The sequence below is a fragment of the Enoplosus armatus genome, chromosome 17 (genome assembly GCF_043641665.1).
Source record: "Enoplosus armatus isolate fEnoArm2 chromosome 17, fEnoArm2.hap1, whole genome shotgun sequence".
Taxonomy (NCBI): domain Eukaryota; kingdom Metazoa; phylum Chordata; class Actinopteri; order Centrarchiformes; family Enoplosidae; genus Enoplosus; species Enoplosus armatus.
The window spans coordinates 2,975,631-2,992,316 of NC_092196.1; the positions used below are offsets into that span (position 1 = coordinate 2,975,631).

General features: G+C 43.2%; 1 pseudogene; it reads left to right on the forward strand.

Moving 5' to 3' along the window:
* The first annotated feature begins 6,123 nt into the window (after positions 1–6,123).
* On the forward strand, positions 6,124–15,532 carry LOC139299879 (uncharacterized; annotated as a pseudogene).
* The last annotated feature ends 1,154 nt before the right edge of the window (positions 15,533–16,686 follow it).

Here is a 16,686-nt window from a genome sequence, read left to right on the forward strand (position 1 = left end):
AAGGCTGGGAAAGAAGCTTTCAGACAGACGGACTGATGCGAGAAGTTATTTTCTTAAATGTACATGTGTATATACTGCATTTCCCCAGTACAGCTGTAAGAAGTTCTTCCTTTCATCCTCTTTCCACCATCGCCAACACCCCCCCCCGATCCCCTCACAGTCACATCAGGGAAAAATAATAATCCTTGACTCAACTTTTCCTTCACTGGAATCACAAATGTAGAGGAGTGGAGACTTTTTCCATGTGTTACTTTGAATCATCGCCTGTGAGAGAAGATGCATTTTGGTTTTTGGTTGGTTTTTTTTTTGGATGCAGCTTCGGCAACTCAAGTGACAGCACGTCGACAACAACTGTGAAACATAGGACGTTTTCATTTTAAAAGTAATACAGTGTCTGCCTGTAGGTGGACGCTTTCGACCAAAGCAAACTGTGACCCCAGGAGTGCAAACGTGTCCCCATCTCATAACAACCCCCCCCCCGCTGTGGCACTAGAGCTGCCGAGCGCCCGCAGAAATGCAGTTTTTGATGAAGGCGGTGTGGACGTCGCATCATCAGGGATGACAGGTGCTGCCAAAACGTGTCTCGAAATGGGAAATCTGTATTTTTTGGTTTTTGCAATCCGCACCGCTAAACGTCACAGTCTGTTCACACAGTCAGTGCCACTGCCTCACTACAGCATCCCACTCTGTCAGGTACAAATCTCCATTTTCAGTGTTGTCCTCTTTTAATGTATGGTGAGGTGAAATGCATTGGAAAGTATAAACATACAGGGAGTTTAATAAAGAAGTATGATTTTCTTCTTACGTCCTGCAATTTGTGTGCTCTTTGGTAAACCGTGGTGGTCACTGTGAAACGTGAAATTGAGTAAGTCAAAATGTCTTGTGTGTATATATATATATATATATATGTGTGTATATATATATATACATATATATGTATATGTATATATGTGTATATATATATGTATATATATATATGTGTATATATATATACCTGAAGTGACAGAAACCATCTTTGGGAAAAATGTATTTGACGTGTACTTTGATCCCCCCCCCCCCCTCCGCTAACAGTGAGGGGGCGGGGCTTATGACCTATACTGCAGCCAGCCACCGGGGGGCGATGGAGACGCTTTGGGTTCACTTTTGAGGAGCTGTCATGTCGTCCATCTTTATATACAGTCTATTATAGGGCTAGGCGGAGAGCACGTCCCGGGCTTTCCTCCAGTCAAGTTTCAGGAAGTACTTTCTGCTGAAGAAATAATCTATTTAAACTAACAAAGGCATTATTTTTTAAATACTAAAACTAAGAAGTCGACCATAGAGACAGAAGCTGGCTTCTCATATCAAGCTAAAAACAATGTTTCCATCTAAAATGGCAACTTTCTCTGGCAGATTTTCAGATTTCGCTGAAGCTAGTCAGCTAAATAAGCTACTGTTAGCTCCTGACTCGGTTAGGAAGGCAGGCCAAATCCTCATCCTAAAAGCCTGCTATTTTGGGTAAAAGTTGGCTGTGGTTGCTGGAGTACAAACATTTAGCAACTTAAGCAGGACACATCTGCTCAAGTTACTAAATGCTACCAGCATCCAGGTATGGAGCGCAGGTGGTGAGGTGAAATTAACAGCAACGTTTTGCCACATTTAGCTCCAAACACTGCTTAAAAAAAAAAAGTGGTGTGAAGTCACTTATTACCAGATTTACAGCAATATATGTGAACTTTGTCGTATTTACTTTTCTTGTAATAAAAAAAAAGTATAAAAAAAGAAAGTATAATGTCAATGTTAAATCTAAATGTTAAGGATATATCCGCAATCGGCAGTTGTTGGGCTGATGGTGGCCGGTTGGAACATTTGGACATTTCCCAACCCTAGTGTATATCTAACTCGATGAATAAAAAAATAAATATTATTACTTTCTGGTGATTTTCTGGAATTGATACAACTTCATAGCTACATTAGAATAATATAACCTCATTACTACTGACATTATAACCCTATTATTACCCATCTATTTCATCACAATATAACCCCACATTAAAATGACCCCTGTTCGTACCGCCCAACATAAAGATTTTACCCCAGTAGTAGATCAAATGATGGTGATTATTATTGTGAGCAGATTAGGTTAATTTACTACATTAGTAACATGCTATTACTGATTACCCCCTAAAGTATTCCCATCATTATTACCAAACTATTACCGGGTTATTACCTCAGTAATTATCATGGTACAGTACCAGTATTACCCTATTGTTACCTTTGTTTGCCTGTTGACATATTGTAACATTTTATTCATATAACTTATTACAAAGCTGTAATGTGAATGGTATATCATAACCACCATAGTCCCAGTGCCTTTGTTGCTGCTGGTCTCCTCAGTAGCGGGTGGAGGTCTGCTCCTGCTGCTCTCGGTGGTGGTCTGTGTGGTCTTCAGGAGAAGACAATGAACCAAGCACCCTGGAGCCCTCGTCCGAACTCAAAGTCTGCGCCATCTGTGAGCTTTGAACCAACGCACCCCAAGAAGAGGCAGAAGGAGCAAACAAGAGGGACGGAGGATGAAGATCAGGACCATGGGGGCGAGGAAAACAATGACGTCAAGTCATGAGGTCAAGAGGTGTATGAAGATAGTGTTTATGAAGACAATGTCATGGTCTCTGCTGCGCCTCTTCCTCACTCGCTGTGTTTTCCTTCTGTTTTGCCCCTCCTTGTGTTCCTGTCAGAGTCCCCTGTTTGTTTTCTCTTTGTCTGTGTGTGTGTGTTTCTGGGTTTCACCTGCAAACCTGCAACTCATCCACTAATCAGGGTCCTGCAGTACATTTGTCCCGGCTCTTCACTCCTTTCTTTGCCAGATCGTTCAGTTTGCCAATGTGGTACAAATGCCACGGCCAGCACTCGCCTCCTGCCTGATCCTGCGTTTCTTCGTGCTCAGGTGGCTCTTTGGGCCTGTCGTTGAGCCTTGGATCAGGACTATGCCGTGATCTAAGTCTTCCCATATCTGCCACACTTCTTCGCCTCTCTCCGGTTGTTCTTGGTCGTATTGCTGCTGAGTGAGTTTTGTCAGGATCTCTCGTCTCTTCTCCATCCTCAGGCCACTGGTCTTTTATAGGCCTGGTGCCAGCAGCGCCCTCTGGGGGCGCAAGAGTTTAGTTTGAGTGCTGTCGCCAAATGGAAAGTTCATGATAAATTCTTCAGAGGAACGCAGAGTGCCTCAGAAATTGATTGTCTCTAAATCTGGGGTTCTTATACCTTCTTTTTTTTTCCTTTTATCCCTATATAGTCATCCTCCATTAGGTAACTAGTAGGCACAAGGTCAAACCAAGTGGAGATCCAGATGGCCTGATCAACTTGTATCACAAATAAGTGGCCCCATGACAAAAATATCACCCCCATTTCTCGTAAGGTCCATTACTTTGGGTCATACCCCAAGGACACCGCAGGTCCTGAACCAGTGTTTTGCTGATTTTTAATCAAGCCTTCTATTTTGATCAAGGTACTTCCCCATTTTCTCAGCCATCTGTGTCCGCTTAGCATCCTCAGAATCTTCCAGCGGTTCTTTCATTTCCCTATACTTAAGGCCACAAGGTGATTAGACATAACATTTGTTCACAATCAACTTTTATAACTATTCAATTCTCATTTTTAACTATAAAACTTAAATTGAGTTGACTCTATACATTCACACATTTATATTCGTATATGCTGATTCCATGACTATGATCACTTACTTGCTTTCGCTAACTTCCATCTCCACTTACTGCTGTTTCCTCTGTGTTGCTGCGCCCTGTCACTGGCCCGTGGATCTTCTTTTGTTGATAGCAGGTCAGGTATTGTAGACATACAATATCCAATAATCAATGACTGGTAGCTCTGGTTCCTCTTTCTCCTTTTCTGGTCATTCCATGGTGGAATGGGCCTGATGTGGTTCCTCTTCTTCCTTTGGAACTCTTTCCTCTTGGCTGCCTCTATCCTGTTTGTGTAGCCCAACAGGGCTACTATCTGGTCACCTGTTTTTCTGTCTTCTTTAACAGTATGTTGAAAGGCAGTAGATACCCCAATACCCATGAGCCCCATCGGTCGTCACTATGGAGAAGATACCTGCACATTTCTGAATTGATCCAAAATTCAGAAGTGAACTGTGTGATTGCTGAATTAATTATACAAGGTGGAATATTAAGCTGCTTTACTCACTGTCTCTCGACACAGTGCCTCCTGGGACTCGAGTTTTCGACTAACCTCCATGGCCTCATGTTTCACTCAACATAAAAGTCAGTGCAATACAACACCTGGCTCATTCAAGTCAGGTCAATCAAGTGAATTTGTATGGCCTCTTCTTGTTGAGGTCCTTTTGATACAAAAATCTAAAGGCCAAATGAAAAGAATAATTGAAAAGTGGGACCTTGCTCTTAGTTGCCCTATAGTACCAGCCAACATTACATTGTCAGCAATACACTGCAAAGTAATACAGACTACACACAATTTCCTGTGTGTGCGAGAGGTCCGTTTCGAAGAAAGAAGTAAAACAAAAAAGGTTGCCAATGAGCTTGACCTACTGCTGATGCTCAGTTTCTGTGGCTCGCGGGTCTTCCACTACTCATAGGGTTGGAGGTTTGATCCCCAGCTCGTCCTGTCCACATGTTGAAGTGTCCTTGGACCCCAAATTGCTCCCGATGGTCAGGTCAGTACCTTGCACATCGGTAGGTCGCTGCCATCTGTGTGTGAGTGGGCGAGTTGAGCTGTTGTTGATCCAGACCCACATGTGTTTACAATGGGAATGATGTGGTGTCGAGAATGTAGAACCCCCCCCACCCCACCCCCGTCAGTGTACTGTGCCTTTGTCATTGGCTTACAATTATACCAAACACTCAAATTAGTGTATTTGTATTACAGTGCAACAGTTTGGAGGAACACCTTTTGGTTTATATGGTACAATTCAAAGTTGTAATAATGTCCAAGAGTCACATTGTCAGTATCGTTTTAATCCCATAGTTGACTGTTCACCGCCCCCTTGGTTACTGTCAAGCTCTCTGTTGTTCTGTTGTACAGCTCAGATACAGTTTAAATTGATAATGGGACCAAACTTACCTAAATTTGTGGTAATTCTTGAAACAACGCGCCCTTTACTTTGGACAAAAGCAACTTTTCGTTTCTAGCTGGAAACTAGTCTGAAATGACAACTTTTGCCGTCTGATTTCATCAGTCGTAGCTAGCTAGTTAATTAAGCTAACGTGAGCTCCATGAGTTGGTTAAAAACCCTAGGCTGTGGCTGACTTTTGTCCTCATTTTCAAACCAGCATCTCGCAAAAGGGGTCTCAAATACGCACTTGATGGCTACATTCATGACATCGTAGTGAAAGACTGAGGCGGCATGTCTCAGGTAAGAAGTCAACATCCTCACCACACCACTCACATCGGTTGAGTGAGCAGAAATCCATTGCACTTCTCTTGCAAACCTATTATGGAAACGTTTTTTTTTATCATAAACAGACTTCTTTGGTGACATCACTTGTTCAACAAGATGTATTCATTAATACATGATCCGTAACATAATGTTGTCTTTATTTGGCACGAAAAGGAGAGAAATGGCTGAAATACGAGTCTTTCTTCGTCCTTTTTTTGGTCGCTCAAAAGCACCGATACCGTAATCGCAATCCAAGCGGCGGCTGCCTTGGCCACAGTGAGCCTCCGTATTTGTGTTCATACATTCAGCTTCTTCTCCTCTGCTTATGTTCTTCACCAGATTGATTTTTTAAATGGCTGGTTTTAGAAAAAAAAAAAATAAATCTTTGGAAAAGTCTTGTTTAAGAAATGCATTTTCAAGAAGTAATCTTCCCCTTGGTCCGGTCTTGGAAAGGTAGACGATTTTGCAACATTGGAGCAGGACCCGGTGCTGTTGTCAATCATACATTTCATCATCATGCTATCCAGCTGCAGGATGTAGCCACTCTGGGGTATTTGTCAATAACTCAGAGGGTGGGTTGTGAAATGCCACCCTCCCACCCCTTATTTGGTATTTATGGTATATTCAGATTATAAACGGGGAAAGCTTCTGCCACTGCGAACACAAGCAGAGAAGAAGCAAAGCGCACTGAGGCTGAACGCTTCTCTGAGTCACCTGCATTGACCAGGATGTTGAAACTTCCACCTGGCCTGCTTTTAGGTGAGTAAAATATACGCTGTGTTTGGGAGGGAGAGTCAACGTGCTGCGCGGCCTGTATGCCAGTTTTAGGCGATTTCACTGCAATGGTTATGAAGCATTTTGCACACTTGATGCTGGCCTACCATGACTGTGTGTTTTCATGTAAAAGGAAACTTTAATAACTTCTTTGGCGTACCATCAACTCCTCTTATCAGAATTTTAGAGATAAGATAAAGACAAAAAAGTTAAACGTTTCCCATGTGCCAAAGGGTCCCTGGGACTGAATATGAAAAAAAATATATATATCAAAGTTGACACTGTGAAAATGTGCCCCGAGCTTATTAGCGTGACAAAACAAAACAAGACACTTTTGTCACTATGTGTTTTTATATACTGCATAGAGTGCCATATTCAGACCCCCTCACATTTTACACGTTGTATGTTGCAGCATTATGCTAAAAAATGAATTTTCCCCCTCTTCACTCGACACTCAATGCCCCATAAGAATGCTTGAAATTTGCCTCCCATTCATATGGTGGACTCAGGATAGAGGGTGCTGTATGGGGTACAGATTGTGAAGCCCCCTCTTTTGGCCCTTGACTAGTTCCACATTTTTAGACGGGGAAACTTAAAACATTCAAAACATTCAGCTCAATTTGCCGGACTTTCTGCCTCCTTACCTACATTATTCATACCTTTCGTACATCAGCGTTATTCCACGTATCATTTCCTCATTCAAAGCAATGGACAGGATGTTCACGACTGACACGTTTTCAGACTTTCACTCCATCCAAATGTTCAAATATCTTTCATACATTATGGGTATAATTCACATCATAGCTATTATCATCATTAAGCTATTATTAACACTTGTATTGTCTTATTAACACATAATAGTGCTAATAAGCAGCTTATAAAGATTTATAAGGGCCTTATTACCTGAATGATTGATCTCTTCTTCTATGGTGGAGAAAATTGAAATATGGAGATTCTAGTGCACATAAAAATGTTTTTCTCGGTGGAAATTCTATCTTTTATACATGTCATTTTCAGCTCCACACTTTCATACATTATGTGTATTATTCAACAGTTCACAGCCACCTGAGTGAATGTGTTTGTGTTCTGCTCTGTCAGATCGAAAACCTTGCCCTGTTAAATTGAAATAGCTGGGAGCGACTAGTCTGATTCTTAAATTCAGTGGATTGGACATGATTTGGATTATAAACATAAATATGAAACAGGGACCACATGTGCTTCAACAAATGTCTGCTTATATAATGCTATCCCCCCCCCCCCCCCCCCTCCCCCATAGTCTCTCTTCTCTTGATCTCATCGTCGCCTGCTGCAGGTCAGTTCTATTGGTCTCCTCTTGTGAAACATAACATTTCTGTATTTTGACGCTCTGTGTGAAGTGTTGAAATAGTGTATTGCTATTTCTTGCGTGCCTGATAGGTGTTCAGATCAGATTAGACGGGTCTGGGTCCACTTGGTGCTCTGGAAGAGTTGAGATCTATCACAACAGCGCCTGGGGAACAGTCTGCGATGACGGCTGGGACCTAAATGATGCCACGGTGGTGTGCAGACAGCTGGGCTGTGGGGCGGCACTGACTGCAACTCAGTCGGCCAACTTTGGTCAAGGAACTGGACAAATCTGGCTCGACGATGTGGCCTGTTCAGGAAGCGAAAGGTCTCTAGCTGAGTGTCAGCATGGAGGATTTGGGACACACAACTGTGGACACAGTGAGGACGCCGGTGTGGTCTGTTCAGGTGAGAAGACATTTTCATCTTCTGCGTGCATTTATACAGAAGAGCACTTTAAAGCAAAGATAACACATGGGTCCAGTTATACAATCATAGTCATACAATATATGTCAACTACTGTGCCAAAGCCACCAGAGCAACGTTAGAGGATAATATTAATCATCATAATAAAAATAATTTAAAAAAAAAAGGAAATTGCATGAAGTAATGCATAATTATAGTGCTTCTAATACTAAGTAATTGGAGAGTACCTTGAGGTAAAGCTGAATATGCATATGTGAGGGGCTGAGGATTTGTGGCTGCTTAATGAATCAGCTCGGACCATTCTCCAGCGTGATGCATACGACTCCTGTAGTTTGCCATGTATGTTGTGTGTACGTGTCTCATGTGCCTCATAGACGGTCAGATCAGATTAGCCGGGTCTGGGTCCACTCGGTGCTCTGGAAGAGTTGAGATCTATCACAGCGGCGCCTGGGGAACAGTCTGCGATGACAACTGGGACCTAAATGATGCCACCGTGGTGTGCAGACGACTGGGCTGTGGGGCGGCACTGACTGCAACTCAGTCGGCCAACTTTGGTGAAGGAACCGGACAAATCTGGCTCGACGATGCGGCCTGTTCAGGAAGCGAAAGGTCTCTAGCTGAGTGTCAGCATGGAGGATTTGGGACACACAACTGTGGACACAGTGAGGACGCCGGTGTGGTCTGTTCAGGTGAGAAGACATTTTCATCTTCTGCGTGCATTTATACAGAAGGGCACTTTAAAGCAAAGATAACACATGGGTCCAGTTATACAATCATAGTCATACAATATATGTCAACTACTGTGCCAAAGCCACCAGAGCAACGTTAGAGGATAATATTAATCATCATAATAAAGATCATTTTAAAAAAAGTAAATTGCATGAACATTGTAAGGAAAATTGCATGAAGTAATGCATAATTATAGTGCTTCTAATACTAAGTAATTGGAGAGTACCTTGAGGTAAAGCTGAATATGCATATGTGAGAGGCTGAGGATTTGTGGCTGCTTAATGAATCAGCTCGGTCTCATGTGCCTCATAGACGGTCAGATGAGATTAGCCGGGTCTGGGTCCACTCGATGCTCTGGAAGAGTTGAGATCTATCACAGCGGCGTCTGGGGAACAGTCGGCGATGACAACTGAGACCTAAATGATGCCACGGTGGTGTGCAGACAGCTGGGCTGTGGGATGGCACTGAGTGCCTCTAAATCAGCCCTTTTTGGTCAAGGGACCGGAAGAATCTGGCTTGATGACGTGGACTGTTCAGGAAGTGAAAGGTCTCTAGCTGATGCTCAGATCTGTACATGATCGGCACTTGAAGACGACAGGGTACATAAACAATACACAGAAAGTGAAGGACTGGGGGGGGGTCAATAGGGGCCTGCAGCTCATTTTTGCTTAGATGTAGTTTGCTTGGTCGCATAGTTGGAACAACCAAGACTCCTGCAGATCTCCAGCTGTGCTGTGGCTTACTGGGGCTTAACGTGAAATTGAAGTGCCCTAAAAGTTACCAGCAACTGCTAAAGCACCCCCTCAAATAATCATGATGATAAAATCACGTCAAAACATTTTGCTGTGATGTGAAAACACCTTTAGTTGTGCACGGGCCTAAAACTGAGACCCAAACTCATCCCGTACCCATCTTCAAGACCCGACTCAACAGAATCCAACTGCAAAATTTGAGATACAAACCTAACCCAAGACCCTAAGCTATGTATTAGGTTTAAGGTTATTGTGAACCTTGTCTTAAATTACAATTGAAAATAACGAAACCTGAACCAAAGCAAGACAAACTGCCAATAAAAAGGTAGCAGAAGAAATCGACGTTACTAGTAGTGCTCATTATGTTCGCAGCCACACGTCTACCTCTGTTTACCTCTCCAATAGGTGTGCAGATCAGATTAGCCGGGTCTGGGTCCACTCGGTGCTCTGGAAGAGTTGAGATCTATCACAACGGCGCCTGGGGAACAGTCTGCGATGACGGCTGGGACCTAAGTGATGCCACCGTGGTGTGCAGACAGCTGGGCTGTGGGACGGCACTGACTGCAACTCAGTCGGCCAACTTTGGTGAAGGAACCGGACAAATCTGGCTTGACGATGTGGCCTGTTCAGGAAGGGAAAGGTCTCTAACTCAGTGCCAGCACAGAGGATTTGGGACACACAACTGTGGACACAGTGAGGACGCTGGTGTGGTCTGTTCAGGTGAGAAGACACTTTCATCACTCATCTTTATATGTAGTAATAAAGTTGAAACTAGGGCTTTACGCGACTCAGAATTTTGTCAGTCGAATCGGATTTGGCTCTTCAATATGAATATTTGTTCCTTTTTGTTCATATAGTCTATCAAGCAACTCTTTGTTGAACTGCCAGATTTTTGAACAGGGTTCAGCGGGACGTTCAGGGTGACAGCGACGTTCAGTAATACACCAAACAAGCCAAGGTAGCCCTCAGATCAGAAACGTGCAACAAAATCTTTTGCCAACACCAGATATGAAACAAAAGCCAGGGACTATATCGTGTTAAGTTGGTGTGACCTGTAAATTCACAACTTGTAAGAAGAACCCGGCGGCTGCCTCCATCTCACTCGGACTCACCCTGGGTCCTGGTCCATGGCTGTCTGACTTACCTTGACTTGAAGAATCTCTATCAACTGAGGGGTGTCTGATTGATGATTCGAATCGTTGACTTTCTGGGGGCAGCCCTAGTTAAAACCCCACCAGTTTCCTGAATGGAGCCTCTATCAGTCATTCCAAATCACTCTGGCTCTATGTTGCTTTCTTCTCTGCTGTTCAGCGCAGTTCCATCCAGGGTGTTAATTCAGACAGAAGAGCGCTTGAATTCAATTCAATTCAGTTCAATTTTATATGTATAGCGCCAAATCACAACAAAAGTCATCTCGTGACGCTTGACAAATAGAGCAGGTCTAGACCAGACTCTTTTAGCAAGCGCTTTGGCAACAGTGGCAAGGAAAACCTTCCTTTTAAGAGGCAGAAACCAGGACTCTAGGTGGGCGGTCATCTGCTTTGACCGGTTGGGTTTAAAGCTAAGATGACATATGGGTTCAGTTTTGTCATATGTGGTATATATATATAAAAGGAAATTGCATGAACATTGTAAGAAAAAGTAATGGGTAATTATAGTGCTTACAATGAATAAGTACCTTGAGGTAGACCTGACATGCTGCAGGTTGGTCCATTCTCCTGTGTGATGCATACAATTCCTGTAGTTTTCCATGTATGTTGTGTGTAGAATATTATATGCTATGTGCTTATGTGCCTCATAGATGGTCGGATCAGATTAGTTGGGTCCACTCGGTGCGCTGGAAGAGTTGAAATCTATCACAGCAACGCCTGGGGAACAGTCTGCGATGACAGTTGGGACCTAAATGATGCCACGGTGGTGTGCAGACAGTTGGGTTGCGGAACGGCACTGACTGCAACACAGTCTGCCAACTTTGGTCAAGGCGCCGGACAAATCTGGTTTGACGATGTGGCCTGTTCAGGAAGCGAAAGGTCTCTAACTCAGTGTAAGCACAGAGGATTTGGGACACACAATTGTGGACATGGTGAGGACGCTGGTGTGGTCTGTTCAGGTGAGAAGACACTTTTATTTTTATGGTTTTGCTGATTCAGCTAGCTTCATTAGATGCTCAAATCTGAGGGGCCCCGACCAAAGCTGAATTATCAATTGGGCAAAGTGGGCAGCCATACCAGGATTAACTCCAAAATGGTTTGCTAATATTCAATATAAAATAAAATAATAAGAGCCTTGCATTCAAATAAATTAGCCATAACAATAGTAACAGGCTTACAGCAAACCTAGTGCCCCAATCCTGATTTTTATTCGTTTGTAGAAATGATTTATTGAATTAAGTAGAAATGACAAGAAGTTAAAATGTAGAGATACACCTAAGCTCAAAGACAATATATCGACTGCTCTAATGTTGTGTTATTTCTTCAGTGAGCTTCCCAAAGCCCAGCATCTCCGTGAGTCCTGCTGATGAGGTTGCCTGGGGTCAGAACGTCAGCATCACCTGCTCGATCTCAGTTCAGTATTTAGATAGAACATTCATCCTGCAGCAGACCTCGGGCTCATTCAGAAGCACCCAAACATCAAGTACCAACTCCGCCACCTTCAACATCTCGCAAGTGAACTTTGACAATGAAGGATCGTACCAGTGTCAGTATCAGACAAGGGTTTCAGGTCAAGACTTCAGCTCCCCACTAAGTGACTCTGTCAGACTCTCTTTTACTTGTAAGGAAATATGCATATCCCACTCTTGTTTTATTGTTAGCTTGTACGAAATTAACTAGAAATGACAAGAAGTTAAAATAACATTGTGTAATTTTTTTCAGTGAGCCTCCCAAAGCCCAGCATCTCCATAAATGCTGTTGGTGAGGTTGCCTGGGGTCAGAACGTCGGCGTCACTTGTTCGATCTCAACTCAGCATTTAGGCGGAACATTCGTTCTGCAGCAGACCTCGGGCTCATTCAGAGAGACCCAAACATCGAGTACCGACTCTGCCACCTTCAACATCTCGCAAGTGAACTTTGACAATGAAGGATCGTACCAGTGTCAGTATCAGACAAGGGTTTCAAGTCGAAACTTCAGCTCCCCCTTAAGTGACTCTGTCAGACTCTCTGTTACTGGTAAGGAAATATGCATATCCCACTCTTGTTTTTTTGTTTGTATGAAATTAACTAGAAATGACAAGAAGTTCAAATAACATTGTGTCATTTTTTTCAGTGAGCCTCCCAAAGCCCAGCATCTCCATAAATGCTGTTGGTGAGGTTGCCTGGGGTCAGAACGTCGGCGCCACTTGTTCGATCTCAACTCAGCATTTAGGCGGAACATTCGTTCTGCAGCAGACCTCGGGCTCATTCAGAGAGACCCGAACATCGAGTACCGACTCCGCCACCTTCAACATCCTCAAAGTCAACTTTGATAATGACGTATCGTACCAATGTCAGTATCAGACAAGGGTTTCAAGTCGAAACTTCAGCTCCCCCTTCAGTGACTCTGTCAGACTCTCTGTTTCTGGTAGGGAAAAAATACATTTCCCAATCTTGCCCTTTTGTTAACTTGTATGAAATTAAGTAGAAATGACAAGAAGTTAAATTAAAGAGACACACCTCAGCTCAAAGTCAATCCATTCAACGCTCTGATATTGTGTTATTTTTCAGTGGTTCTACCAAAGCCCAGCATGTCCATGGATCTGGCCGGGGAGGTTGCCTGGGGTCAGGACGTCTGCGTCACTTGTTCGATCTCAACTGAGCATGTAGGTGGAACATTCATTCTGAAGAAAACCTCCGGCTCATTCAAAAAGACCCAAACATCAAGTAACAACTCCGCTACCTTCCGCATCCTCAAAGTCAACTTTGATAACGAGGGATCGTACCGGTGTCAGTATCAGACAACAGTTTCAAGTCAAAACTTCAGCTCCCCCTTGAGTGACTCTGTCATACTCTCTGTCACTGGTAAGGAAAAAATACATTTCCCAATCTTATTCTTTCTTGTTTACTTCCATTAAATTCAGAAGAAATGACAAAGCGTTAGACTGTCGCGTGTTCAGACACCTTACCTTGGATGATGGTGCTTGCTTAGCCTCAACTCGGTGCTTCCCCTGGCAACGGCATCTCACTCACCCACTCACAGACCCAAACAAGCCCTTGGTTCTGGCTTACAACTAATACAGTATGTGAAACAATGCAGACAAGTTCACAGGGGGCTTTCCAAAAACAACAGGGATCTGATATACATGTATGATATCCAATTCATTGTTCTTGGCCCCGACCGATACTGAGTCAAACTGTTTGCAAGAAGTTTAGTCAGGTTTTTTTCTTCTACATATAGCTTCAATAATTGTTCAGAATCCATCTTTGTGTCATCTAGTCTACACTGTCTTTATGTTGTCTCTTTTTTTACCCAGTGCCACTGCAGCAGCCCAGCATCTCCCTGACATCTCCTAATGGAGGGCTGGTCTGGGGTCCTGAAGGCGCAGAGGTCACCAGGGGTTACAGCTTTGTCATCACCTGCTCCATTTCGTCCCGCTATCCTGGAGGTGTTTTCTCTCTCATCCTCTCTGGCTCCGAAATCACCAACACCAAGCCAGCAGTCAACCAGTCGGCCTCCTTTAACTTCCCCGTAGCTCAGTATAAACATCAAGGAAGCTACAGCTGTGTGTATGAAGTCACACTGTCCTCAAGGAGATTCACTTCTACCATGACGGCGATAATGAGGGCCACCATTAAATGTAAATACAGCTATGATTTATTAAAAAAAAAAAAAAAAAAAATCTGAATACATATATCATCCAGGGCTCTACAGTTCACTCGCATTTGCCCCTAAAAGTAGAGAAGTAAAGGTTACAACCTACCGTAACCCTACTAATCTTTCAAAACATAGTCGGACTGGCCATCAGGAGCACCGGGAGAAATCTCGCTGGGCCGGTCGCTCAGTGGGCCACGTGAGCCGCCCATTATACAAAAACAAGAGCGAGAGAATGTGTCGTCGGACACAGTTGTGATAAAGCATCTAACCCTCGATTTTCTAATTCATGTGGACAAGTTTCTTCATTTGTGCTCTTGGTTTAATAATTCATGTGCACAATATGTAGTCATTTGTGCTTTCAATTTAATATCAAATTACATATTTGGCCTTCTCCCCTCCAGTAGAGGGCAGCAAACGCCTTAGCCGGAAGTTTGAAGGCAACAAAGAAGCCGTTTTTAAAGCAGTCCAGAGCCCTGAAGCTGAGGTTTTAGAGCTCATCAAGCGTTTCATGGCGAAACAGTCCATCATCCTGTAAAATTCATCTGAGGGATCGCAACAACAGCGCCGTGTTGTATTTAACAGGCAAATCCCCAAGTGTGTCCTCGTGTTTATGTCCGAGATTTAAAAAAAGTTGTATTAAATCCGAGCATTGCATAGTGAGTCAAGACGGCATGAAAAGTGCACTCGTAGAGTATCAGACATGTTTAGAGGATGAACTGACAAGATATTTGATTCTCTCAGGGCATTTGTTGCGGCTGGTCTTCTCAGTCTTTGCCCCGCTGCTGCTCCTCCTGCTGGTGGTGTCGGTGGTCTGTCTGGTCCACTGGAAAAGACAACGGACCGAGCAGCTCGGAGCCCTTGTCCAAACTCAATGTCTGCTCACCTCTCACCACTCATGACATGACACTTCTATTTGTTTTCCTCATTTTTAAGACGCACTTTGATGAAGGATTTTATTCCATGATGTGTTTTGTTCTGACGCTTGCGTTGCAGTGACTCTGAAGAACAATTGTGCAGTCGAGGAGGAGGAACTGAAGCACACCAGAAAGAGGCAGGGTGTGGAGAAAGAGGTGCGTGACGAGGATCAAGAGTGAAGAAGCTAATGATCATGAGGAACAGGAGGGCGATGAAGATGAAGGGGAACATGAAGATGATAATGTCTGTGTAAGGACGGAGGAGATTTATGTCACTGTAGAGGACAACAAAGAGGACGAGCGTAAAAGAAGTAACTGTAGAGGAAGAAGTCTGTGGTTTTATTGATACCCATATGAATATAACCAATCCGTTTGCTGAAGACAATCTAGATATTCATGGAGAACAAGAAGAGATTTATCAAAACGTTTAGGTTTCCACTGGCCAATGATGTGAATGTTTCCCATAGAAAAAGGACAACTGATTGGCCCACTGCCATAAATATTTTTTATCATTTTGATTTATGAATTTTTTTAGATCTCAGCTCTGCGTTTGATATCACTTCAATTTAGCGTCTTGAAAAGTGGGTTGGAAACTCAGCGTCCGTTTGAAAATTCTTATTGTCAAAATTGTATGTGTTATTGGCAACTCAAGTCTTTCAACTATGCCTTTAGCATGTGGGGTTTCCCAAGTTTGATACTTGGGCCATTCCTCTGATTACGTGCAGCTTCATCTCAATTTCTATGCAGATGATACTCAGCTGTATTTTTCCTTTGACCCTTTACATAGCAACTTGGTACTTGAGGTTGCAAACTTCTTTGAAATTAAACAGAGACGACTCAGAAGTCACTGTCATTAGCCCAGGCCCCTCTAGTCAGCTGATTACAACATGACTCGGGTATAAATGTGCGCTGCAGAAACCCAGGAATTATCATTGATATGTTTGGCATATATGCTATGACGTCACATCATCAAAGCATTCACGAGATGAGTCATTTCAAAGTAACACCATGTGGCTCCATTGCGCTGGGATACCTTTTACATCTGTTAATGCAAAGCACACTAAATCTACCTTCACATCTGTACGACAAAATGTTACATTAACGAAACAAAAAAGAAAGTTCAAAATGTTTCCTGAGGGTAACACATTTGACACACGTTTAGATTTTGAGAAGCAATGACGACTGATGTCCGTATCTTATTCCAGCTGATTGTGTATTGTCCAAAACCATGCTCCAATTTCCTATTCCATGCTTGGCTAATAGCTTTGTAGGACAGTTTGAAACCGTAAATAAAGATGAGACCAAGCGTCTTGTGTCTTATAGTGAGCAAAATATAATGCCGACGTGCAATGGACATGCAGATTGAGAACCTGTTCAGCATGGGGAATGGTGTTACTGAATGTCTTTTGATAATGCATCGGCTTTAATAAAAGCTTTATGTTGTAAAGGCCGTCTCTTGTCCGAGTCGTTTCTGCGCTAGCAATTTTCGGGGGTTTTCATTTTGGACACTTGCCTGCCGCCAATAAAAACCCAAAGAATGCATACATGGCCAAAGTCTTGCACTGACCCCCCCCCCACCCCACAC